This window comes from Hippocampus zosterae, chromosome 3, assembly GCF_025434085.1.
Source record: "Hippocampus zosterae strain Florida chromosome 3, ASM2543408v3, whole genome shotgun sequence".
NCBI lineage: Eukaryota > Metazoa > Chordata > Actinopteri > Syngnathiformes > Syngnathidae > Hippocampus > Hippocampus zosterae.
In genome coordinates, this window is record NC_067453.1 from 22,714,294 (window position 1) to 22,741,975 (window position 27,682).

At 44.7% G+C, this 27,682-nt stretch overlaps 1 long non-coding RNA gene across 1 annotated transcript; it reads left to right on the forward strand.

The window, feature by feature from the left end:
* Positions 1–1,031: 1,031 nt before the first annotated feature.
* On the forward strand, positions 1,032–27,676 carry LOC127597476 (uncharacterized). Its single transcript, XR_007961661.1, has 4 exons — positions 1,032–2,735; positions 11,717–11,806; positions 23,350–23,437; positions 27,591–27,676. It is a non-coding gene; the product is annotated as an uncharacterized LOC127597476 (long non-coding RNA).
* The last annotated feature ends 6 nt before the right edge of the window (positions 27,677–27,682 follow it).

A 27,682-nucleotide genomic window follows, 5' to 3' on the forward strand; every position in this document is an offset into this window, starting at 1 on the left:
TAAAAATAACCGCTTCAAAATAAAATAAAAAAAAACCTCTTCCTGCATGTTTTGAAGTGTGTCTTCTTGAGCCATATTTGTAAATCTCCTTTTGATAGACGTGTTTACCAAATTTCACATTGCTGTAGTAATGCTAGTGACTTCTGGCACTAATCTCTTGTCCACGAAAGACAAGAGATTCCACTGAGACTTGACATGCCGACTAAGTTTCATGTTGTGAAATGAAACTGGCGTTAAGGGCTGGATTTTCCCCAAAGAAAATCCAGGAGGTGCTATTCGTTTGTGTTTTATGCTGAGTCATCAAACTTTGCTTCCACCTAAGCACATCTTTTTGCTGCAAATGGACAAAACCACCCCAAAATGTCCACATCAAACGAAATAGTGAATAGGTATGCCAATCCCCCCTAACCCCCGCCCCCCCCCCCCCCCCAACACACGCACACACAGCTCGGTGACCACTCGTCACACACAGACAGGAAATGGACAGCCACTTTGGGGAAATCCAATTGGCTTGTCGTCGGCGGTGGGAAAGATTGAATCATGGAGACATTTGAGGTGATTTAATGGTGTTAACATGCGCACACTGGAGCTGCGCGGCTTTAAAGCTACATGCGCTTTCTTGAAGATTGAGTTGGCCGTAAAATCCGTCACTTCTCCAGAGTCTGTTTGACTGCAAGAAATGGATGGGCATTATCAGGAGTTCTGAAAGTGATCCGTTTTGAGACAAACTGGTGATGGATTTCACTTTTAACAGCCACTTTAACCGCACTGGATCTCAATTCTTTTCGTTTCCCTTCCCTGGCTCAAATGTGTGTGGCTCAAGTTGTGGTAGCCAGTGAGGGGATGCGGAGGCCTTCCTTGTTCTTAAATCGGAGGCTGGTTGATTGTAAAATGCTCCTCGGAGTCAATCAGATGCAATCAGAAGTCAGATTGCGTGGCTTTCACTCTAAACTGCAGAGAAAGGATGAGACCCAGTATACAGTTTGTCTCGGTGACGCTTGTCGTCACATAGGTTCTATTTGCCTGCAGCTAGAGCATGAAAACATTTGATGCAATCCACATTTTAATATGGTATTAATATTACAACAAATACTGAAAAAAATTAGTGCACAAAAACTTTCTGAACACACTCTATTCATAACAATTGTTATTTTACTCTCCCCTCCGCCAGCAAAATCACAAATCACTTGAAATGTAAGAAGACCTCTTTTTTTTGGCAAGGACCGGTCTTGCCACGCCATTTTTCACGTTCACACTCCCTTAAATTTGTTCACACTGAGCCAATGCATTTAGCAGGATAAAGTTAATAGTGTTTTTTGGGGGGGTATTTGTAGGTACCCACTTTTCTCTCAGAATAATCAGAGTGGCTCTGCTGGAAGAGAAGCAGCATCATGAACGGGAAGAGAAAGAGGCAGAGAAGGTCCCCAACTACTCAAAGCTTCGGACATAGTCGACGTTCACACAGAATAGAGAGAATAGGCACACCGGTGACTATTGTTGTCGGCTCTAATTGTATGCGTTGCTACTCTGTGTTAAGCTAGCAGTTGTTTGAAGGTTACGAACTACTGCAACATCGAGCGCTGATTACCATTAGCCCATCGATAATATTTCACATTATGTGTTCACATGAAGTTAACATACATTAGGTTTTGTAGAGGAAATTATATGGTTTGTTTGAATGTTTTGGTATTTAATATATGTCACATTCTCTTTACTTGTATGTGTCCATTTTACAATTAACTTCAACTCAGAAACAACTCAAAGCAAGCACACTTTGCATCTTAATCCAGGCACTAAAGACACTTTAAAGATTTGTTTCAATAACTTGAAATGTGTTTATAGTGTGTGAGAGGGGCAACATTTAAGTTTTTCTTTTATCGCACCCCCCCCCCCCCCCCCCCCCTCCCACCAATGATAAACAGGGTTGACTGTATAATTCATCCTGTCCTCACACAAAAAGGACTTCAAGTCCACGCACTGAACACTCGGACGTTTTCTTGTCGCTGATGAGCTGACCACATCCTCGGAATACTTCACAAGACAAATAATTGAACTCTTCAACAAACACCCCACCCCCCACCCCCCTTGATGGACAAAAATTGCTCCTCCAGCCGCCACTTCTGCTTCTTGGCTTTGTTCTCCCAAAGCAACAGCAGCGACCAAGCGAGCTCAAAGAGGAGGCCTTTTTGCAACAAAACACACCTCGCGGCAATGATAACACATAAGAGCGCCGACGTTTGCTCGCTTGCTTGCATTTACGCCCCGGCTTGGCTGATTTGAAGCCATTAGAGGCGGCCCCGGCGTGTTGTACAAATAGTAATAAAGAAGCCTTCAAAAGAGATATGTGATCTTAAAAGAGTTGTTTTATCCTGGCACGTCGTGACTGATGCCACCATCAGCAGTTAGCAGCAATCAAGGCAGTAAGTAAGATTGGCCGAGAGAGGATGGTGTGGATGATGTATTTATGTATTTGGTCAATAGGTGGCAGTGTGCACCCACAGAACGAGTGTCTGTGTTGGCAGTGGACGCTCGAGGGCCGTTCGGTGGATTTAATTAGACAGAAACAGATACTTACGTGTTCATTTCTCCGCAGCCTCTCTGCTGAGGAAGAGAAGAGAAGAAAAAGAAAAACACTCTTTACGCTCCAGTGGCAACTGCACATACGCTCGGTGGAAAAAAAAAGGCCAAGTGTTACGACCCAGCTTCACACTTCCTGGAGGCGGCCATGACTGCAGGTAAAGCTGTCAGAATAGCAGGCTAACGACTAAAATACCATTAAAAAGGGGAAGTAAAATAAAGTATTAAAAAGTAAGTCTTAAAGACCACACCCAGGAAACTCCAACAAAGAAAACTCTGGCATGGTAACAATCACAATGCGGAGGCAGCCACCATTTTGTTTGAAGTCACTTTCTTTTATGGGTTCGCAAAATCTGCCACGGTTCCAAGTGGGTATTTGACATGAGAATAAAACGGGTATGTACTAAAGTTGAAGACTGCTGCTTGATAATACTTCACGAGTTACAAAACCTTGCTTCTGTTGTCGGGTCGCAAGCTGAGACTTGAGATACAGGCAAGGTTCCGACATGTCGCTGCTCAAATACTTTTCCATAAAATGAGCAATTTGAAGTTCAGAAATGCCCCTTAAAATGTGGGCAAGGAGAGCAATCTAATTTTCTAACACATTTTGCTTCTTATGAAAAAGCAAAATGTGTATGCTTGAATGACCCTCTTGTTTTAGTTACTTCCCATGGAAATTTAGCAATTTTCAAAATTCCTAATTTTTACTTCCCCAGACAATATGAAAAACAATAAGTGTAACAAAAGTAAAATTAATCACATCAAACATTCTTCCTTTGTTAGTGATAGTTCAAATTCATTTGTAACCAACACAAAAAGCCAAAGGACAAGCAAGTCGACATTTTTAAAACGTTTGCAAGTGTAAAACAAAAACAACAAAAAAAAAACCTTTCTGCTTTGACTGACTCCTACTCGGGAATTGATCCAAATGCGCCCCAACTCGAAGCAGGTATCTTCGACGCATTTTAGGATCATACTTCTGCTCTTTTAGTGTTAAATTAGAATCTGAATCTGTTCTTGTATAAAATTCAGGCAAGAGACCGTAGAGGAGGAGAAAAACGTAAAAGGAAAAAAAATCAGTCTAATTGAATCGGAGGGAAAAAGTGTCAGTATCGGTGACATTGGAGGGATAAGGAGGAGCTAGAGGAACAATAGTCCGAGCAATCGTAGTAGAAAGAGCGGCTTGGCCTTACCACTAACCTTCACTTGCATATTAAAAGCAGTGCGTCACCTCATGCAAATGAGATTTTGCCGACGAAAAGCGGCATTAATGAAGCCGGCCATTGAACTCATCGTGGTGAGATCGCCGCACCGTAAATAGTCCGTTTGGCCGCCAGCCAGCCGGCGGAGGGACGAGGGTGCCAGGAAGAGGACCTTTTATTGTGTTATGACAGACAGGCACAAGGCGTGCAAGATACGGGCTTCCCTTTCCACGTTAATTAGAAAGGATCAATTAACAGTGATGAAAAAAAACACGGCAGTGCACTGCCTCACTGATGGGCCAATCACGCCTTGAAATGCAGAGTAGTTGGCATGTTTTATCTCTCAGAACTTAATTGCAATTTTCCAGAGGGGATGACGTGATCAAAATGTCTGGGCTGGAGTTAGCGGCACGCAAGTTAAAGTATTCATTTGATGCCATTGCTATTGATCCCTGATTTCCTAAGGCTTGTGTGTGTGTGTGTGTGTGTGTGTGCGTGTGTCTGCGTGTGTGTGTGTGTGTGAATGTATATATTTTTTTTCATTCACACGCACATAGGTGGTCAACTGGTTAGCGTGTCGACCTCACAGTGCAGAGGTCGTCAATTCGATTCTGGCTCTGGCCTCCCTGTGTGGAGTTTGCATGTTCTCCCCCTGCCAGTGTGGGTTTTGTCCGGGTACTCCGTTTTCTTTCCACATTCCAAAAGCATGCATGGCAGGTTAATGGAACCCTCAAAATAGTCCCAAGGTGTCAAAGCGTGAATGGTTGTATGTCTCTGTTTGCCATGCAATTGGCTGGCAACCGGTTCAGGGTGTCCCTCGCTTACTGCCTAAAGACAGCTGGGACATGCCCTGTGACCCTTGTCAGGGTAGGCGGATCAGAAAGTCACTGATAATGCAGTGGTACACACGCAGCACTGGTGTGCGGGTAGCGTGGGATTGATTCCCACTCGGTGCCGGTGTGAATGTGGGTGTGAATGGTTATTTGTCTCTATATGTGACCAGTTCAGGGTATAGTCTGCTCACTCGTTTTGGCTAGCATATGTATATGGAGAAAAAAATTTGCCAAAAGTTACTCAAAAGTTGCCCCCTGATAGAGAGGAACTATGAAAAAGACCCATGCACGAAATTGGAATGATGGCTATTTTTGGTGTAAATCATCCATTTTGGGTGAAATCCAAGGCTCGTACTTTGACAAAATTTAAATGAGGAAGTTGGTCCAGATGAGCCCCAAATGGAAGCAGGTATCCGAGACAGATGGGTGATGCTAAATTGCCAGGATGTGGCTTCACTTTGTATTTGTGACTATTATGTGTTGTTTTAAAACCCAATGTAATTGCTGCTGAAGTAAACAGTTGTGACTTCACAATGTATCAAAAATCCAGAAGAGCTCACACACAAGCACATTTTGGGAACCAGGCAGCTCAAAAATCTGTACTTGTTTTTGTAATTTCAACCCTGAAGGGGTCGGCAGGCACTCCAGAGACCCAACTATCTGTACACAAGCAATTAAAAAGTCAATTTTAGCCAATATGTCGCCATCACGAATTTCATATGAAAATGCGTGAAAACGTTTCTCATCTTCTTTGAGGCTATACATCCGAACATAACGGCACATTGCAATCATTTAAGCGTAAACGGTAACGAAATGCAACATAACTGTTTTGATGAGCAAGGCGGGTCGAGGCGTGCCGCCAACACGCTCAAATCACAACATTAGTGTCCATCATTAGAAGCAACTAACGGGAATTTCCTTTCGGGCTATTTTGGATGGGAAGTAAATTAGCCAGCCAGACATCCAATTTGTCGTGCGGCGGCGTCAAACATTGCCAGCGGACAAAACGTGACATAACACGTACTGAAAGGAAACCCGCGTACCGCTGATGATGTGTAAGGCAAAAGGTTGACAAACTGCAAATCCAATGCGAAGAATAATAGACGTCCATTAAAAAGGCTCGTTCAAGTAATTGTTGGTCAATAAGCAAAGGGGTGTGTGTACGGAGCAAACCGTTTCCCCCAGGCTAAATCATATCAGATGGACTATTGACAGCATCCCGTCAATAGCGGCGGGCTCTCGGAGGCCTGCCTATTTGCACATTGACTGATTGACTGTTTCTTAATAGACACATAATTGGTGACAAAGACCTTGCAATGAGGTGTCACGTGCCAGAGCTTTTGCGATAAGTCACAGCCCCGCCCCATTTTACCGCTGGAACGCGTCCCAGTGCCGCCCGGCCAGCCAAGGATGAGGGACGCGTGGGGGGAAAATGGCCGAGGTATAATCACAATGAATAGAAGACAAACAAGGCGCTTCGTGGCGGACGGGAACGCGGAGGATGCAATATGCAGCGTCTAGAACTTTGACCTGATGTAAGATTATTCATTGGCTTTATTATTGCCGGTGTTCCAGACTTGGGGACATTGTTGATGGATAGTCATTTTTACGTGGCACTTTTGTTGCACCTCATTTATCAGCTCGGGTCTTCGTCGGGGATACTTTTGCATCTGCTTGTCGGGATTGCGACGTAACGCCTTGCGCGTGTCCTCCCTCAAAGCGTTTTCAACGTCAACCAGGAAGTGGCATCTATGTAGAAAATGCGAATGCCGTACAACTGAAATGTTGTCCAGGTAATTAGAAATGTTGAATGTGAAAAAAAGCAAACGCTGAATTTCGACAGTCTGCAGTTGTTTTCATTTCGATAATATGTGGGAAATTTGTCACCATTATTTGAATGGTTTTGCGTTTCATTTGGAATGATCGAAAAAGTGGCGATTTTTTAAAACGTGAACATTTTTTGAACAGTTTGGGGTCAGCTGAACATTGAATCATTTGAGAAATGTTTTTTTTTCCAATGTGAAATATGGACTGAAACAAATTGTAACGCTCGACACAGCGTGCCTTTTCACCAGGACAAACATGTTTGTGAATTTTTGGCCATAATGAGGCCATTCGTCAAAACGATAATAAACAAAAAACATGGCAATATTCAAACCTTGAGACTGTGAGCCAGATGAGCGGACAACCGTTTGCCATGCTGACGGTGAAATTTCTCCATAAATGCGAATAGGTTTCTTATTCTTATCGAAAATATGGAATGTTGCACATTTTGTCAGAATTTGTTTAAAACGGTGGAAAAATAGGGAATTATCGGAAAAATGAGCGCAACATCCAAGCTACTATTTTGTCAGTCTGACATTATGTCAGTTGAGAGATGTGGACTTTGCAGAAGGCCCAAAAAGTGGGGGAAATAATGATAAATAAATACTTGGGTCCACGATAACACATGTGCCAATGTTCCCCAAGCATTCAAACAATCAATTCCCAATTACAGCAATTACAAGTCCGTCGGTGCGCCTTGCTCCTCCCTACCCCCACGTCAGATAGCGCCTCACCTCCGGGGATCCAATCGCAGCCGGCGGCGGCAGATGTAAGCAATTTACTTGTGATTTCTTCATATTGGGCGCGAGGCGAGCTCCCGGTGACCCGCGACCCCGGAGCCTGCAGGATTCTAACCCTATCAAATTAAAGCTCTCTGCTCACTTATTCCCCAGCGCTCCTCGGCCGCCTAAGCAGCCATCTCGCTGCATAGCAACGCCGGCCGGGCGTGCCGGCTCATACGCCCGGCCTCATCAGCTGCTATTAGGGAAAATATACAGTCCTCTAATTGGATGAGATTCGGCTAAGGAAGTGCAGTTAAAGGTCACCTTCCAGCGTGTGCCTCCTGCTCTTCAGAATAATTTCTGTGTCCTCCTGTCTTTGGGAGCTGTTGAACAATAGGGCCCCGAGTTACACTCTTCTCCGCGACAGAGCGCTTTGAGTCGCGATGAGCGGCCGGCACTGCCAGTCATGTCAACTACACGGCCGGGTGACGAACGGGTGCTGACGGAGTCTCCTTATGTGTCACCTGTATCTCAACTCTGCCTCCTTGAAGGTTTCTGTCGCATACGCTTGGTGACGGCGCGGATCGCCAGTTTCATTAGAGGCCATTCGCAAATACGGTCGTCGCCTTGATATGTATGCTTCACAAGCCACAAATATATCATGCTCTTTCTGAAATGGCCAAAGATGGCGCGAGATGCTGACAAAGCTCTGTTAAAAAAGTAATTTGAGTGAAGACAGCATATTGAGGTGATAAAATTCAACTGAGAAGCAAGCTGTGTATGGTGGGAGGAGCTTAAGTTTAGGCTGGGTTATTGGTGAAATTTACGGAGAGTCTTCAACACAGAAAGATGAGTTTCAAATGATATGTATCAGATTTGGAATCATAGTTTTTAGCAAAAAAAAAAAAAAACTTTTTGAACCGGAAAATCATTTTGGGATTTAAAAGAGATGAGTGCATCGAAGTTCAATCAAATGATGCGCAGAATCTAAAATAACGATGAAAAAAACATTCCGTCCTAAGCCATCAAAATGAGTCATACCATCTCAAATCGAATCGTAGTCCTACTGAGTCGAACCAAATCATTCCACTGGCAATTCGAGCCATCCTTGTATCATTGTGCACCCGTAGTGAAAACCCTAGAGAAGCGTCTTTTGTGGAGAGATGCACACCCCGAAGAGTTTGCCGAGTATATATAATGGTTTAAATAAACTACTTATACGGGCAAATATAAGCATTTAAAAAGTCAGCCGGATAGACTCCAGCATGTTTCAACTTAACCCTTTCGGGACAGCGGTTACGACAGAGGACAGCTTACCATGTTATCGGGCTACAGGGTCAACGAAAGAGTTAAAAAAATGTTCATGTACAAATTTGGGTTCTGCAAAATCGACTTTATTTCGACTGAACAGTATGTCACACGGGTCAACAGCAAGTTTAATGTCAACCTGCGTGTACCCCGCCTCTCGCTCAGAGTCAGCCGCAGTTCGACCGCAACCCTAATGAAGGCAAGCGTTACACAGTAGGCGCTTGAAGTTATCCAAACCCCGCATTAGTGTGATGCTCTGTTCCGCCATTAAAGACAAATTGCACATTGCAGCTTAAATGAGTATTATTAACAGCTCGTTGGCTCAAAGTTGGTGACCTTCTCTGTGTTAAACGCACATTGCTTCTGATACGGCTTGCACCGTAAACCCCTCTGGGGGGGACGAGATCCATGGATCCAAGTTCAAGAGCTCTCAAGTCACAGGCCACTTCATAAATAAATGATTGTCCTCAGTGCTGCTTTGCGGCTGAAGCGGAGTTCAGCTCCATAATAATGACCCACTTTCACTTAGTGCCTCGACACAAGTCATGGTCATCGTTTTTCCTCCTCTCTGAATCTTGGAATTAGTGGCAGCTTTAACCGAATAATGCAGATCTTCATTGGGACTGCATCCCCCCCTGCTCCTCCTCGACCCTTTTACTTCTCTATTAGAACTCATTTATTTAGCCTCACACTCCCATACTTGGAGAACAGACGAATTGCAATCCTGCTGTCACATCCGCAGATAATAGATCCCTCCTTTTTTTTTCTCATAGTGTGTGTGGTTGGAGAAGCGGGGCCTATCCCAACTGACTTTGGGTGGGAGGCGGTGTACACCCCTGACTGGTTACCAGTCAGAGCATGGCTTGCTGGCATTGTTGAAAAGCTCGATTTTAAGACGGCGAGGCAAAGACAATCCCATCCGAGGCGTATCAATGACCCCCCTCAACATAGTTTATTTGTCCTTGCAGGCAGGCAGGGGCGGCGGCTGGGTCTGAGTGAGCGCTGCCGCGCATTGATCTGTGTCTGACAAAGCCGCCGGCGTGGTGTGCATGGTGCCTGGTGGCTCTCATTCCACTCAGGCGAGTGCATTTCAGCGAGCTGCGGTGGAGCTAATGCGGGACACGCTGCGCCAGTCACGGCCTTTGGGATTTAGTCTGAGTGATCTGCGTGGTGGTGCTGTGATGCGCCCGCTTTCTCCTGCACACACACACACACACACACACACACACACACACACACACACACACACACACACACACACACACACACACATGCAAGCAGGCGGCCCTGAAAGTCTTTTACATGCGATTGTCTCTCTTATTTTGGAGGGCTAATAATTCCTTCCATTTTTGGGGGGGAAAGTGAACACAAGGAAAGCTGTTTTCAGTCTGTTAAATGTTATCAGCGTTTAGGATTGTTTTATAAATTCCTCAGTGTGCTGGATACCGTCAGTGACAAACACCTGGATGTGGTGTGTGTGTGGGTGTGTGGGTGTGATGGGAATGATGTGATTCAACACTCAAGGATGCTTCCTCACGTTTGGGGAAGTTTGAGACTTGGTGGTCATGGTGACAAATAAACAGCTGTCCAACTGATAGTGAGGAAAATAAGTTTGTTGGTTTAAGCAGGGTTGCAAAGCCAAAGTATTTATTTTGTAGACGGTGCATGTGCAGTCAACGTAAAAACTGCCGCATATTCATTATTTTTTTTTCCTAAAGTATGTGTAACCGGGGCGGCCCGGTAGTCCAGTGGTTAGCACGTCGGCTTCACAGTGCAGAGGTACCGGGTTCGATTCCAGCTCCGGCCTCCCTGTGTGGAGTTTGCATGTTCTCCCCGGGCCTGCGTGGGTTTTCTTCGGGTGCTCCGGTTTCCTCCCACATTCCAAAAATATGCACGGCAGGCTGATTGAACACTCTAAATTGTCCCTAGGTGTGAGTGTGAGTGCGAATGGTAGTTCGTCTCTGTGTGCCCTGCGATTGGCTGGCAACCGATTCAGGGTGTCCCCCGCCTACTGCCCGGAGACAGCTGGGATAGGCTCCAGCACCCCCCGCGACCCTAGTGAGGATCAAGCGGTTAGGAAGATGAATGAATGAATGAATATGTGTCACCGTATTTGGGAATTTGGCAGATTGCACTGTTTCGTGCTGAGAACCAAGGGCGTTTTCTTTTACCTGGCACATGTTACAATTTGTTAACTCAAAATAGACTAGAATTTAGTCCACCACTGGGCTGGTCTAAGTTGTGGCACAGGTAGTGTAACACAGATTCCCAGCTCCACCGATACGTGTGGTGGATGTCAGCATATTTCATTCCAAGATATATCAACAGCCTGCATCAAACCGGTGAATCATTGTAAAAATATATTCATTGTCCGATTATCATCTCTGTTATGTTTTTAAGACACAGAGACAAGAACGATCAGGTGAAAGATGATCTCAAAGTGTCCACTGATCTGTGATCACCCTGGCCTACGTTCCATCTATCCATGAGGTTCTGATTGCAGTTCCTCAGAAATCTATTTTGCGTCCTTCGATCTTCCGCATCGACTCCGGCGAGTCTATTTCTGCTTTTCACAGCATCGTGTCTTCGTTTGATAATCATTTCAAGAGTTCGCAATGTACACTTTTGTGCGAGAATACATTCAAGGAGGATGCATTTTAAAGTTGGTTTGAATTCAAAGGAGTTTTTTATTACACCACTCGTACTTATAATCAATAATTTGTTTTTTGATTGTTGTGGACAACACTGTCAGTATCTTAAAACAGGCTATCAAGTGCTGGCGTGCCCTCAGAAGAATGCGCTGATTGCTGAGCAAACACTCCTGTCCGCTGCATTTGACAGATGCCGTTTGAGCTCTATTGGCTTCTACCTCGCCCGCCTGTCACACCTCACATCTCAATGTGTCAGGAGGTGACCTACCACCTCCACCCTTATTGGCCCGAACACAATCAAATGCATGTTCAGCACTCGGCAGTGGGCCGCTAAGGTGCCCCCCGTGCTCAGGAGAGGGCCAACGGTGCTGACCTCCAGCACCTGAACCATGACCCTCATTTACAAGCAGGTTATCTCTTGCAACAACTGCATTTACACCGGGTCAACCCGAGAGCTTTGTGCTGGCAAACAGCTCCCAAAAATACAGTTGAGGCTTCTTAACCCTTGTGTTACCCAGGATTACAAATCATAAATGTTAAATCACTTTGTGTGTTGGTCATCGGGAACCAAATGTGACTTTCAGTCCTTGTTTCCTCAGGAACTCCCGAGGAACTGTCCAAATTGATGTTCTCCATGAATGACATCAAGCGTGACGGATAACGAATCATCAAATAAGACGGATGCTCAGGTTTGACCATTGTTTACATTTTCAAGTGGGCTTTCTTCATCGTAGCACAAATCCCTCGTGGTTAGCACGTCTGTTTTACAGCTGAGAGTTTCTGGGTTCGTTTCCCAGCCGAGACTTTTGTGGGATTTCCTCCAACATTCTAAAAACATGCATGCGAGTTTCATTTCAAGACTCTAGTTTGATATCATGCACTTTCACTATAGCGCTATGCTAACGCGCGCATTAAACAGAGGTTAAATGAATGCCTTGATGTAAAGATAAAGAGCATTATTGTTTTGTTGTTTTTAAAGAACACATTTTCTCTCGTTAGATCGAGCAGGTTTACTTGAATATCTTGCCAGTGTATCTGACCATCATCGTTGACCACACATACATCAGCCACGAACTAAAAGTCCCCTTTCTTTGGGAATCAAAGGAAATAAGATGACAGAGACACACATTCATGCTTAAACAGCACGCTTATTGCTGGGACATCTCAGTAGAATAAAAAGACGGGGTGGCGCTTTTTCTTTGACCTTTGGATAAATCTAAAATGGCACCAAGATTGTTTTATGCTTAATCCAATTCCCACAGACCAGTGAGAAGAGCATCGTTCTTTACAGACCTCTTTAATGGTCTTTTTTTTCCCCCCCTCCGACTTGTGTTGAACATTGTATGCGTTTTAAAACTCGTGAGAATCTCATTTCATTCCTATTAACAGAGTGATTCACCTGTCACACAAGAGGCCGACAGACAAAAGCGGCAAATCCAAAAAGAGAAAAGCGGAGGATGTGGAGTGAGAGAGAAAGGAAATAAATTGAGAGAGAGGGAGGTCACGGCGACCGTGTGATGGTCGCTGACACCCGAGTTCAGCCGGCGGTCAAGGCGAACGCTTGAAGAAGAAGCAGGCGCATAGGCCAGGCTCTGTGTACAGGTGCCCCCTCGCTGCCCCGCCAGCTTTCATCCACCCCTCCCGTCCCATCCCACTCCCACGTCCGGACCCGCCAGCACCACCGGCTGTCCACCAATCAGGGCTCGAGGGGGAGGTTTTGTGGCGCAGCGAGACACATCAAAAGCCTTCTCTCGGCGAGAAGCTCAGGGGCTGATACTGGCACAACACAGAGAAGAAAGCAGACACGGCCAGTTAAATAAAAAAAAAAGCAGTTTGAATGGGGGGGGATGTCCACAACAAAACATGTCATTCTCTTTACAAACCAGCATTATGCATCCTCCTGAAAAAATACCCTGGAAAATTTTTCTCATTGCCTTGTGCCAATGCTCCCACCCGGCCCCACTTGAGTTTTTGATGAGCAAGGCGCTCTGGGGTGGAGTGATTTCATGAAGAAAATCCCATTTTGCAGTTTAGGATGTGGACGAGCAAAGTTCGATTCAAATAAACACCGTGTGGACCTTAACAAAATACAAAAAAAATGTCACTTCATGTCCTCTGTCAGTTTCACATTTGGGCAATGCCAGTGACGACTTTGAGCAAGGTCAGCTAGCGGTTAACACTTCGGCCTCATGATTTTGAGGTTCAGAGTTGGAAACATGCCCATGTAGGTGCTCCTGCTTCCTCTCATATTCTAAAAAATATGTACGCTTTGGCTCATATGAACCGTTTCCGGTCATTTATCTGTCCAAATACCTCCTCCTACTTCTACTCTCAACTGTACACATGAAATACATGGCCCCATCTCAATGGAATTATTTCCAGCTTCGATCTCCACCGTCCTTAAAATGTTGGCTGTTCTGACTCGATCAAACAGAGAATACGAATCTCCCGGCTGTTGTGACGCATCTCTATGTTTGCTCCAAACGCTGAGTGACTTTCTTTTGTGGAGAAGCCCTCTCAGGCAGCCAGGAGTTTTTTTTTTTTTTGCTTCTTCTAAACGAGACATGACCCCTGCAATACTGCCGGCTGAGTAGCGGTTCTCATCATGCGGGTGTCAAGTCCCTAAGTGAGTGCGATACACGATCGGATGAGCTCTTTTTGCATATGCTAAAATGGATAATAGGCTCCTGAGGGAGAAGCCACTCGGGGGGGGGGGGGGGGGGGGGGCAAAAGTGAACGTGACTCTCCAAAGTGTTTTGAAGGGGATGCGCACTACACGCAAAAGTGTAAAGGGAGTCCCAATGAACAAACACCACTTTGAATAATACATTCGCCGATGGAAAACAGGCCATGTGTATGGAATAATAACAGTTTAAAGGTTTGACGCGCACCTTCCCTTAGGCATTGCTGGTAATTTGAGCAAAATGTCAGTCAAAGTATGATGAGAGGAGGGGTCGGGGGAAAGGAGAAGAAAGTGTTGCCTAAAAATGGCGTTTGATTCGCTAAACACGCTCTTTGCTTGTCCCCGCACCCCAATGGGCGCCAAAAGATGAAGTGGCACATTAAGATCAACACTGATGCAAAAGCAGACAGCTGTAAACCCAACAACACCCTGGTGGCTTTGTGGGATTCGTATATCAAATCGGTTTTTGGCAGCGATGTGAATTGAAATGTCACTAATTCATTATAGCTCTGAAAAAGATGTTTTTAGTCAAGAAAAGCAGCCCTGTATTTCACATATAAATAAACTGGTATTATAGATAATTACTAATGGACATGGACATTGTGAGGCCATTGCCTATTCTGATATATGCAGATTAATTAAAAAAAAATATATATATATTTTTTCAATCTTGAGAGCACTAAAAAAATACATATATAAAAATATAAAATGCATATATATATATATATATATATATATATATATATATATAACCTGGACTCCCCCCTCTCACTCATTTTTAATATGCTTGTACAAACTGTACTTTTGGTCTTCTACTTTCTCCCTATCATAATCTTGCTGCTGTAAATTGGGAATGTCTCCATTGTGACACAAATAGGTTTTTTTAAATGTTATCTTACACACAGATTTTTCTGCATTCTAATATTCTTTTCGCTCGCTTATCTTTCGAGCGTTGGTGTATCTGAACCTTAGTCATCCCTCAGATTTTGGTTCACAGCACAAACCAAAAAATCAACCACACAACCGATCATAATTTGGAAAAACTGTAGAAACAAAACTCATTGTGGCCAATTCTTGTCTTCAATGAACCAAACGCGTGTACTGTATTTGGAAGATGGGAGGAAACCGTAGTACCTGACGAAAACCCATGCGAACATGAGAAGGATATCCAGACTACACACGGGTGAGGCCAAATCTGAGATTGAAATGCCGGACCTCAGATTTGCGAGGCACGTTATAAACACCGCTTCGCCACGCCGGCCAAAAGCATTAAATTGTATGTCAAATCATACGAATGCAGACTTCGCACCCCCGACGAGATGAAGCCAAAGCCACCCATCCCGCGCTGCCTTTGTTAGGGAACCATGACGGCCGATTGACTAAGGGCAGCCTGTCATTGGAGGACGGGCAGGTGCGAAAGCGTGACACCTTATTGATGGATATATCGAGAGGCTGCAGACAGGATCCCCGAGACCCCTTCCATCACAATGTCGCTGCAAAACTCTCGCCAGCAGGCACTGCTTAAGTGCAAATATAGACATGGCATCTCGACATAATGAAAAGGTATTGATGCCCTCGCGCTGCCGTGATGATGGGATTGATCGAATTGCACCGAGCTAGCATTTGTATCATTCAGCTTTGACACGTGTCAATGCCACAGAAAAAGAGACGTGTTTAATCTGACCCTTGTCAATCATCTCCATTTTCTATCCTCGGTAAGGTCGCGGGTGACTTGGTGTGTGACACAGCTGACTTTGGGCATGAGGCCGCTCTGGACTGGTCAGCAGCCAATCGCACGGCACAGACAAACAAGGATTCACGTTCACATCTAGGGACGGTTTCAAGTTTACATTTTGAAAAAAAAAAATAATTGAAGTTCGATTTTATTTTTCTCTCCTCGATATTGTGATTGCGATTAAAATTGTGAATATTTTTTCAAGGTCCTCTTCCCTCGTATTTTATGAACAAACTCAATCAATTAATTAACAAGACAACATTTATAAGTCACGTGCAAATGATGCAAGTTTGGCCGCTCCCTAATGATGCATTCAATAATTCATTTCTACAATGCATTTAAAGCACGCCGTTGTCATATTTTCAAATCAAATACGAGGACATCCACCAGAAATGTCCACGGAGCTCAGAATCTGTCTGCCAGTACCTCTCGATCAACTCCACCAAAATCATGTCACACCACTTGTGCCACAAGTTTAGACCTGCTTTCAGCTCGACTTTCAGCCATCCAATTGTCAGACGCACTGGGGGCATGTAGAAAAAAAAAGGCCCTTTGTCTGCTGGATCTCCCCCTACATAGTGCAGCACGGGCTGCCAAATTCTCAAACACACCACACCCAAGGAGGCTTGCACCTGCACAGAAATCGAAGATGCGCCCGAGCGCACATGCGCCGTCGACATAAATCGATCCGTCTCGAAACGCTGCAGTCTTTTAAGCATTCACTGCCACAACTTCTACAAAACACGTATCGTGTAAACCAACGTCCTTTAGCCCTTTCATGCAGCCTGCAACCTGATAACATGATAAGCTGTCCACTGTCGTAACCGCTGTCCCTGAAAGGGTTAAGCCATAATTCAGATTACAACAATAACACAAACATGTGGCTTCATCATTTCAGCTTTTCACGTTTCATCAACCAATGATATGTAAACGCGGCCTGCGATGAACTTATCTCGACACTATATCAAAAAAATGTGTTTCAGTTTTTGCATTGTGGGAGGAAGCTGGTGTATGCCGAGAGCCGGAGCTCAGAACCAAAAACTTTTAGACAGACGTGTGTTTACCACAAGGGCTTTGTGCTGCACAGAAGCAACAATATATGTTTTAAAGAAAAGTGGCGTTTGTGACAAATCTGTGGACTTATCGGTGAACAATAAAAACGAGCTGCTCAGCAGGCCGGGGAACACGCCCAACACATGTTCCACGGTGCGTGCAACTCCATGTAAAGGCCCAGCTGACATTCTGGCAGCCTCCTCCTCTCTGTTTTCACTCGCCATTCTTTGTTCCCATGCCAGCTTCTCCCCGTGTGTGGTCTTGGCACGTTACCCCCGGCGTCTCAGATTGCTGCCATTTACACCCCGTTCCATTCAACAGTGAGACAGAGTCGCGGACAATGCAGACGAGACGGGATGTAAAAGTCGCGGAGAAAGTGCAACGTGCGCCTAACGGCGTATATATTTTGCAATGACCTTCCCGCCGTTCCCGAGAAGAGGAGGCCCTTGATCCCGGTCTGGTGCCAGCGGCCAACCTCATTAGATCCACAGCGAGTACCTATCCATCTTCTCTCGTTGCGCACAGAGGTGACAGCTGGCATTCGGCTGTTTGCAAAAGTCCTTTAAAAAAAAAAAAATGAAAAAAATATTGTGCCTCCATCCTAGGGTACATTAAAGTAATTAGCTGCCAAGCTAGTAGAAAGCAGCCCCCTACCAAGTGCCAGCAAGACTGCGGATTGAAGTCGGCATCCTGTTTGACACATCTGGGCATGGGAGAGTAATGAAAACAGCTGCTTCTGCCCATATGGCATCTAAAGTCTGGCAGTGCGGTGGTGTGCCGTGCCAACCTTAGGCAAATTATCCATCATTAATCCCGCGATCTGACCAGCATACGAGTTGCTGCTAATCAAAACATCTGTGGGCGGTGGGAGAGCGAGTGAGCGAGGAAAGGAGGGAGAGGTCTCACTCGGATGTATTTGGCGGGAAAACATACTGGCTCGGTTGCAAGGGTTAGTGGACAAATGAATCAATGGGTTGTAGGATCGAGATGTAACATTTTTACTTAGAAGAGTTGCAGAAAAAAAATCAGCTTTGTCGGGAAGTACTTTGGAAAATGGACCTTTTTGTTATTGCTTGCTTCCAGACGACAGTCACGTTGCGCAGTCTAAACCGAATTCAAATTGCCGTAGCTCGAAGCTTAGTGTTGGCTAACCGATGTAGCTTCTACTAATCAACCCAGACTTGATTGTTCATTAGAATGGTCAACTTGGTGGGGGCGTAGCATGGATGGACTCTGTTGCATGAGACAGTAAGCTCCACTAAACCCCTGGAGTTCAGGCAAGCTCTAAAAGGATGTTCACCCTTGGTGAAAGCACGTCACTCACCTTATTAAAAAAACACCTGAGACCTATTTGAAACACAAGGAGAAGAAAATGCATTGAAGAATAAGCCTAACCTTAATGGCTGATTCAAATGCTTTAAAATCAAATGTTATTGTATGAAATCTCTGCTCTGGACATGGAATCAGTTACCGGCCCGTTTTGATTGACTACAAATGACCGTCTCGTACGGTTCTGCCTGAGCCTGCAAACGATATGCGCCCTTGTGTGCTCTTCAAATTGGCCCCAGAAAGTCAGTGACATTAAAATGCCCTTTGATGCACCTTCCCCAAGCAGGGAGCACAATAGTGATTCTGTCACTTCATGCTTTTCCGGCAGGGGAATCAATAGCTCTTAAATGCTAAAGTGGGACAATTAAAAATAAATAGGAGCGTGCTCTGGTCTAAATCAGATTATGCATTGCAAGCCCTAGCAGGGTCCTCAAAAGCACAGTATGGCTCCTGAGCGAGTCATCTGCACGGCACCCTGGCCTGGCCCTGATGCATATGTAAGTGAGGATGAATAGGAGACACAGCTTGTCTTTCTTTTTAGTGTGCTGCCAGGCGTTGCTCGTTGCTCAGGAGCATGACATCTGAGAAAAACTGCTCACATTTCAGAACTTCTGTGGAACGTATGGACTCACCTGTCGCCACAATCCCTGCTAGATCACGTAAATCTGTGCCTTATCGCGAGCATTTTAATGGTTGAAAAATATTAGTGGTGCCCTTGCCTTTGGGAAATGAGTCCCACGGTTGCCTATGCGCTTTTCAGAGACTTTGTCTAATGCTGGGACAAGAATAAAATCACATCAACACGAGGAACTTACGTACACGGGGGCTGATGCCCGGACACTCACTCGCCATAGCTCGGGCCAACCAGCCAGCCTCCTTACAGCTCACACTACAATACATACATGATTTCCTGACATAGTTTAGGCCTCCCATAGTTTGTAAAATGAGCGTTTTGATAAATTGAGATGCATATAGTGTGTACAAAGCATGTGGGAGGGTAAACTACGTCAAGGAAAGCAATCAAATGGTGGACTAATAACATGACTGGGATCTATGTAGGCTTTCGAGGTCACAGGCTGGCTCCAGCTCCCCCGTGGCCACCTGGGTAATGTCAGCTCAGCTGGTAATACACCCCGTAAGTAGACGAAGAGCATGATGGGAACACTCGCTCTGTGACAGACATGACCGAGCCCAACGCAATTAGCCGGTGACAGCAGGTGCCGCCTAACTCGCCGGCATTAACGCGTCTCGGGTATCCTTGTGTAATGGCCGCAAAGTGATCCTAACTTTCAATTAACAAATACCCCCCAGCGCCGCCCCCTCCACTGCTACTCCATGGCTAGGCACTTATTTCCACGTCCTCGCCATTAACAGTGTCGGGGGGCAACTGTGCCTTTTTTTTTTTTTGAACCAACAAACTTACTGTATAGTCGCGCTTTGACCCCTTTGCATAAAGGGGGAATTACAATAAATGTACATTTAAAATAAATGTACAACATTGACCCCCACCAAAATTTTAGGTGTACCAAAGAAACAAACAGCTTACAACTCACCGTTGTCTTTGGATACCTAGAAAAACCGACGAGTCTTTCACCCTCCTGTTTTGTTTGGTTTCTCAGGTACAGCAATAACGTTGACCCAGTGCACGTTCAATTCCAGAGAAGATTCCAATAGCCTTTGTTGAACTGGTTACACTGAGCAACACAGCAAAAGTGTTTAAAAATGGGCCCATTTGACTCGTAACACAACAGGAGAGTTTTATAAGGCCATGGATGGGGAATATTTTGCTTCTACGAATCTCTTGAATCACCGTCGCGGATTCCCCTTGGTTTACATTCTGTCATGTTTTTTTTCTTGCTTTATAAGACGCCCAGATTTACTTTACAGCCTCTTTTTGTCTCTTCGGGTTGAAAAGGTTGAAAAAAGGAACATGCTTATTTTGACAAAGTAAAGATTCAACAGTAAAAAGTCAAATAAGGTCTAGGCAAAAGACACATTTCTTGAAGCAAGAAAATATTTGTACATGATTACATCCAGGCGGCCCGGCAGTCAAGTGGTTAGCGCGTTGACCTCACAGTGCAGAGGCAGTGGGTCCGATCCCGGCTCCGGCCTTCCTGTGTGGAGTTTGCATGTTCTCCCTGGGCCTTCGTGGGTTTTCTCCGGGTACTCCGGTTTCCTCCCACATACCAAAAACATCCATGGCAGGCTGACTGAACACTAAATTGTCCCTAGATGTGAGTGTGAGAGCAGTTGTTTGTCTCTGTGTGCCCTGCGATTGGCTGGCAACCGGTTCAGGGTGTCCCCCGCCTACTGCCCGAAGACAGCTTGGATAGGCTCCAGCGCCCGCCGCCACCCTTGTGAGGATAAAGCGGATCGGAAAATGGATGATTACGTCCCACCATTGCAAGCGGCATCCTTCAGAGGGTTTGGATCAGGAGACCCGCGGCATCCGTCTCTGTCCAGTGCTAAGAGGAAGTACTGATGTACCGCTCTGCTGTAAATCAGGATAAATGACAGCGCCCTCCAGGAGGAGTGGAGGAAGCCAAGAGCACAGAATGTCAACACCTTCTCTTCGCCAGAAGGAAAATGTTCATCTTCATTCAATGGAGCACTATCCATCACCCCCAGAGTCACATCTGTGTCACCCAGCCTACAGAGGGGAAAGGTGGCACAAATAATTGCCAGCGTAAGGAGTGGAAACTAAAGTCTTTCACTTCCTGTCCGTGCGGGATGAAGAAGTGGTCAGTGCTATTGTTTGAGTCCGCTGACCTTCCGTGGCTCGCCGGAAGTACATGACAGGCAACAAGTCCCAGCAGCCTCAAACCTTGTCAAGAAATTTGAAAATAGCACCAGGAAACTGAGGAACAGCGCTGCCCTGAATGCATCCCACGGCAAAAACTGGAGAAGCGTCTCTTGTATTTACTTTTTGGGATGTGTGGACGACGGCAACGTGATGAGCTAGCCTCACTGTTGTTCTTGCTTTGAATCTTGGCTCAGTCAGTGGTAATCATCCACCCTTCCGTTTTTGATAGCGTTTTTGTTAGCCTTCGTCAATGATGCTAGCTGCTAATAATCACACTTGGGCCGGCTCAGTCCAACCAGCTCGTCATTTGGAGGCCCAAAGCAAAAATAGACAGAGCGCCTCCCATATTGTCATGAAAATTGTCGCTCATATCACTCTCCACTTAGATTTTCTAAAATAGCAAATATTGAAGACAAAATGAACTGACAATGATGATTTTTATACATTTCCCATTTACTTACATTGATTTCTGGACAAGTTAATTGGAGCTGATTCACGACATATAACGTAGCATAAAATCCTTGTAACAAACTAGGGCTCATTTTATTCGTGTCACAAAACTGTTGAAGGACCATTTTGAGATAAAGGTGGTTTGATTTTTTTTGTGACTTACCTACATCAGGTAACTTATTTATACATGTCAGATGTTTGCGCGGGTGTGATACTGGTTTGGTCTTTTGTTTGCATCGCCGATGTTGCGCACCGTGGTCCGAAGAATGCTAATGGAATTTGTGTTAGAGGGAAGATTCTTTAAGAAAACGTATCTTCAAACTGAATATGGTCAAGAATGTGTTCATATAATTGCAAGACAAAAGTATTGTTTATTTAAAGAACAAGAGATACAGTCACCGCCAGGGGGAATTCAATTCATTCCATGTTGACTAGCTATTTGCTAAAGTATAAGCATGCCTTACATGTACATCTGATCTGCCTTGCTCAAGGGAAGTAAGCTGGCCCGTCTCCACCGACTCCCACAGCTCATTCCCTTCCATGTCACCCCAATTACGATTGCAACGCAGAGTTGTCTCAAAAGTAGAATACTAGTCACGGTTTATTTAGACCGTGGGGCCAGCGGGACTCTCCTATAACGTCCTGAGGGGCCTGATAAGAATGATACGTCCCCATAAGTCTGAGTAAACACTCGCTGTCGTGAAAGTTGCATGCAATTTGTTCAGTGCGCCGTGCTCAACGCCGCCATTGCTTTTTTTTTCTTCTTTTTTTAAATGGATACATCTGTCGGAGTGGAGTCTTTCATGCCCACCACTCATTACTGGCAGAACACAGCGTTCCCCAAGGACGCACCTTTTTACGCATTCACCCACTGAAATCCACTTTCATGTTTTGAATGTGACAGCGCCGCCTCCAAACAAATTTGTCTGAAGCAATTAAAAAGTATCACCTCACAAGTCCCTTCTAAATGGTGTGCTTTACACTCGCTTTTTGTCTCGCCGACTGCAAAGCACGCGCGGCGGTGGCGCGTTTTGACCTTGCTTTCAACGGCTCATCAGGCGTGAATTGATTAAACATGATTACTTGTTTTTCACTTTCCTGTGGATTATTGTTTTGATGAGAATTCATCCGTCCATTAACTTTGTGCTCGCGACAATCATCGCAACGTGAGCATTCCCAGAGTTTAAGGCACAAATTAAAACTAACACACCAATGTTAGCAACAACAAAAAAATGTGTCACTTACTTTCATTTTCCATCCCCCTGTGTTACTGTTTTATTTCGTAGTCACTTAAATATCCGTAACATTTGTAAGAAAAAAAAGTAATGGCGTCCACTGACATTAGAGCAGGCCCTCAAGTTATGCTACAATAACACTAGCATAGTTGGAACGTGTCATTTTCCGTCACTCCTCTATTCATATGTCCTCATATGTATAACGTGTGATGCCCCAATTTTTCTTTTTGCTTTTCCGCTCCTGAAAAAGGTTTTCTGCTGCATTCAGGCATCACCTGAAAAATGTCACACTTTTGTGAAATGCGCGCCCGCTTGTTCAGGAACCATCTTACAGTACATGTCACTTTTTCAGAGTGAATGTGAATTCAATGGCTCACAGGTCAGTTCTCCGTACAAATTATCTTTCTAGACTGAGCTTGTTTATCATCAGAACTGTCCCAAATACAGTTATTTCCATGCCCTTCCAACATGGAAACACCACTTAGCAAAATACTAGCCTTACTCGCTATACAAACAAAAAACAAAAATAACAGCATGACACAAAGTATGTAAAACACACATTACTACTACTACTAGTATTACAGGGAACAACAACCCTTGAAACGATTAACACCTCGAAATAATATCTTATAAAATGCCTTTGACATGCTAGGTCAGGGATGAGCAACTTCAGTGCTGGAGAAGGCCACGGTTTTAGGACCAAACACATCATTTTTATTGAAACGGTGTAGATTATGGGTATGGCTTAATACTGCATACGCCATTTACCATAATCCATTTTTAACAAATAAAAAATAAGCACATCTGGTTATTTTTTTTTTCTTCGTCAATGCTTCCAGTGCTTGCATGGGTTTTTGCGGGCTAACGAAGCTCTGTCCCACGTTTCTGAACATGCTCTTTAGCTCGTGTGAATGTGAGCACAGGTGTATTTTTTTGGTCTCCAGGTGCCTTGTGATTGCTTGGCGACCAGTTCAGGGTGTACCCCACCTCTGCCCAAAGTCAACTGGGATAGACACACACACGCAACAGTGAGTATAAGCGTGACGGGAAAAGGATATGTGGATGGATGTTTTTTATTCCTTATTGCTACAGTCTGTTGTGAATGCTCGTTGAGTGCAATTTGAATGAGCTTCATGCATTTATTTTGGTTATATATGAACATTAAACCAGTTTTGCGCACTTAAGCCTGCAATTTAAATGCAGCATAATTTAATATGAAGTGCAGATAGTTGGTGGTGTGTTTATATAGTGTTTCCATGACACACTATGTGCCTCAGACGCAATGCCACGCTCAATTATACGCGGGTCCACATAATACGAGTTGAAACCCAAAGTGTTGAGAGAGGTCCTGACATATGCAAGTGGACAGAAACGTGACCCCTCTTTGGATCTTGAGCGTTTCACAAGTCGTGCCCCCCCCCCAAAAAGAAAAAAACGCACACACAAAAAAGAAAATACAGCAGCTGTTGCAGATGAAATCAGTTTGTTCCAGACCTCATTGAAAAGGTCAGAGTTGACTCAAATGACAATTGCGCGACACCAGGTCTGTGATTCAACATATGCCTGCACTTAACGTAATTACATTTTGATGGCGGGGTGCGGGGGGGATATAAGTTCATATTTACTTTGCAAGTGTCACTTGAAGGGCGCAAAGAAGCAAATGTCTTTGTTTCAAATGGGAAGAACAAGTTGGAAATGACGCCAGTCACGGTGGAGGGGGGGGCGCTCAGGTGCTAGCAATTCACTTGTGGCATCTTCGTCCTCACCTTGCCCTTGATTTTAGAGGGGGGGGGGGCGGCGGCCCGTTTCCTTCTGAAAATATTGTCCCAGTTTGTTGAATGTTGTTGGGACAGCTGTTTGAGCGTAGCTCCTGGCTAAATACTTTTCCGTCTCCTCGAATGAAATGTCGAGTGTGAGTCATTCTCTTTGACACCACTCGATTTCAAAGATTAGACCAGGTTTTATTATTGTCAGAGTTGGGTTATTCCAGTCGTGTTAATAATATTTGGTTGGGGAACTGTAATGGGCCAGTACAAATTTCATAAAGCATTCTTGCTCTTTTAACATTAAATATTACAAATTTTGAGTTTAACCCATTTAACTTTTTACTGTGCTGCACACACTTTTTTGTGCCTCAGTTTAAATCTTTCCACAAGTAATGGCTTGAAACAACATAGAAAGCCCAGAAAATGTTAAATATTTGGTTTGATTTCATACCGTGAAAAACAAAAAAAATGTCAAAAAAAAAAAAGATGCACACCAAAGTTGTGTTTAAACTTTTTACATAGAAACAACGCCATGCACGTAATAAATAACCTCCTCGACATTCCTTTGACAGCTGCTTGTCCCGTGTTACCGACGGAGCTGCGCCGACGGACTGAATCTTTTCGGAAGCACGTGACAGACAATTGAACGATGTCCTGTTTGTGACGGACTTGTTGTGTGACATTTTGACATTTCGTCTGAGACAAGAACGATATTTATCTGGTACTCTGGCAGCGCGATCGTCGTGAATGACCAAAAGAAAACAAAAGTTGGTGTGACAAGGCCATTTGTCAGCCGAGATGGACAATAGCGGGTGGATACCCCAATAGCCACCTGCAAGCGCTATTGAAAAGCAATGAAAAAAAAGCGCAAAAACTGAGACAGTTCTTGATATGATATTTTTGGGGTTTAGAGTCCAAAATGTCAATCTATCAAAGCCATGACTTCAACATTCTGGGCTCCATTATTGCCAGTTTCGCTTCAACTCGGCGCATTGCCTGTTTGTTTATCTGTCAAATTTCTATTCCTCCCCCATCATGATGCCCCGCGACAACTTGGATGTGACTTCAGACCTTTTAGACGGGGCGTAATGTGCTCCGCTGCCATTCTTTTGTCTCGCCGACGCGCGTTCTAATTAGAGAAACGAGCGGTGACAACGGGCCTGTGGGAGTCTTGACATATGCACCAATCACCTCCAGCTGTCAGGCAATTGCACCTCGTCGGGGAAAGGGCCTGATGAAATAAACGCTGGCTGCTGACTCCTCCAATTTCACAGCGCTCCTCATTGTCACCCCGAGTGGCTCTCGCCAGATTGAGATATTTGCAAACTGTCATTGCCCATGAATATCTGTCGGCTCGCTTGGCGCTCACACTGCTCTAATGCAGCAAGACTGCCCCCCCACCCCCGCAATCGCAAGTCAGCATTGTTGCAGAAAAATGGCCGTAAGAGTCACAAAATTGCTGTTGTCGCTCACTTCCAGTGACTCCTTATCTGGCATGCTCCCATCCATGAACTCGATTATTGCTTGCAAATCCCTCGCCCCGTCTTTGGGGATAAAACGGGCTTTGGCACAGTTCCCGCGCCAAGATTAAAAGTTGTCATGTCTCGTGCGGCCACACAGGTAAGAATAAGTCTTCGAGGCTTTTTAGGATAATATCTGGCAGCTCATTACTTCCCCGGGCTTCGATATTAGATTCAGAATTCTCGTTCTTATCTCTTTTGCTATTTTGTCTAGATTACAATGTCACACAAACTTAAATAAAACACAAGGCATGGCTAAATTAAATGAAGTTATAATTCTTCTAGCGTCCCATCGTCTTATCGGACCATTAGTTTTAGCCTCCGCTCATACATTGACTAATGTGAAGGGCAAAGCTTAGATAATATTACGCCGCTTGGGTTTTATTACTTCATGATGTAAAACATTACAAAGATGGGCGTCTGATTTGTGAGGATATGTCTGGGGAAGAAAAAGGCCACATTACTTGTACCGTTTATCCTCACCGTGAACGCATGAACGTGATTAATGAAGACAAGTGGATGCCTCATGAATCTATACAATAGCAACACATAACATGAGTGTGCAAAAGGCTCACTCATGTGTGGGGCTCGTCTTAGTACCTCGTTAGCTATCTGAGCAGGAATAGCAAAATGTTAATGAGTAATTGGAGGAAAAAATAAAAATAAAAACGGGAAAACTAAGTCGTCAAATGGTGTGTTTGCAGCCAATAAAACGGTGTGTTTTCAGGCCCTTAGTTCACAGTTAAAAACAGGAAATGCAGACGGGCTGTTCGGCGGCAGCGCGGGGCATTCATGCGCGTAATTGTTACCGCTGCCGGCCTGATTTTAAAAGCCATACGATCCACCGAGCGCACAATAAGATGTAGCGGATAATATCATCACCTCATATTTACTGTGGAGGCGTTTAAGATTTCCAAGATAGCATTTGTAACACTAGAGCGACAAATTTGTTAATGTCATTAAAAGATGTTACCAGGAACTGAAGCTGAGGAGAATACAATCCCCCCTTTCCCACGGGACCGCGGCCTGTGGAAATAATTTATAATGTAACGGCTATAAAACATGTACAAGTTATCAGGTTCAGGACCTGTCGCGGTACCCTGGGGCTCCCGTTACACACTGCGTGCTGCCCTGCCGAAATGGATTTTCCACTGTCTGCTTGTGAGAAATCAGCCGTCTCACAGCAGAAACTGTTGGAAAATTGAACTGAAAACATGAAAGAATAACCATTTAGTTTCAAAAACATTATGTGGGATTGTGTTTAACATTGCCAGTTTATGCGCAAGAATAGTGAGCGTGTATCCACATCATTATTTCTCTCGATTTTCCAAAAACAAGCATCTGATGCTAACTGAAAGTCAAAAGTCGAGCAGAACAACCTTTGTCAATCCAGGACCCCTTGTTGTATATTCAAAGGAAATCATTTTATTGGGAAGACGATCACGAATAAGGTCGCACACAGATGATCTTAGTGTTCAAAAAAATGGACATGCGAAACTCCGCAAAGGTGATTTGCACGTCGGCCTTACGATCACGAGGTCTGCATTCCTGCCACGAGTCACGTGTGGGAAAAGGTGGATCCGAGTGCAGGGCCAACTCAAAACTTAACGATTTCCCAAAAGAACACAATACAACAAAACTAGGCATTTACAAGTCCCCCCCCCCAAAAGTATCAAACCTAAAAAAATGGGTGTGGACTCGCAAATGGGAACTGATAAGAACTTCACAAGAATTACCTGACAAAGACTGAAAGGACGCAGGGAACTACCGATATAGACACGAGTGTTTGGAGGGAACTGATTGGTTAACACAAGGGACTAGGCTGACGAGAAAAGATGAAAAAAAAATCTCATGAGCGAGGCACAAGTGTAACCTACTCTTTGTTTTTCCCTCTGTCAGGTGTGCACGGTTCCAGTTCCCACGACCCGGACGACCTCAAGCGCTCCGGAAGATGGTTGAATGGATGTATGAAATGACTCCATCATTCCAGT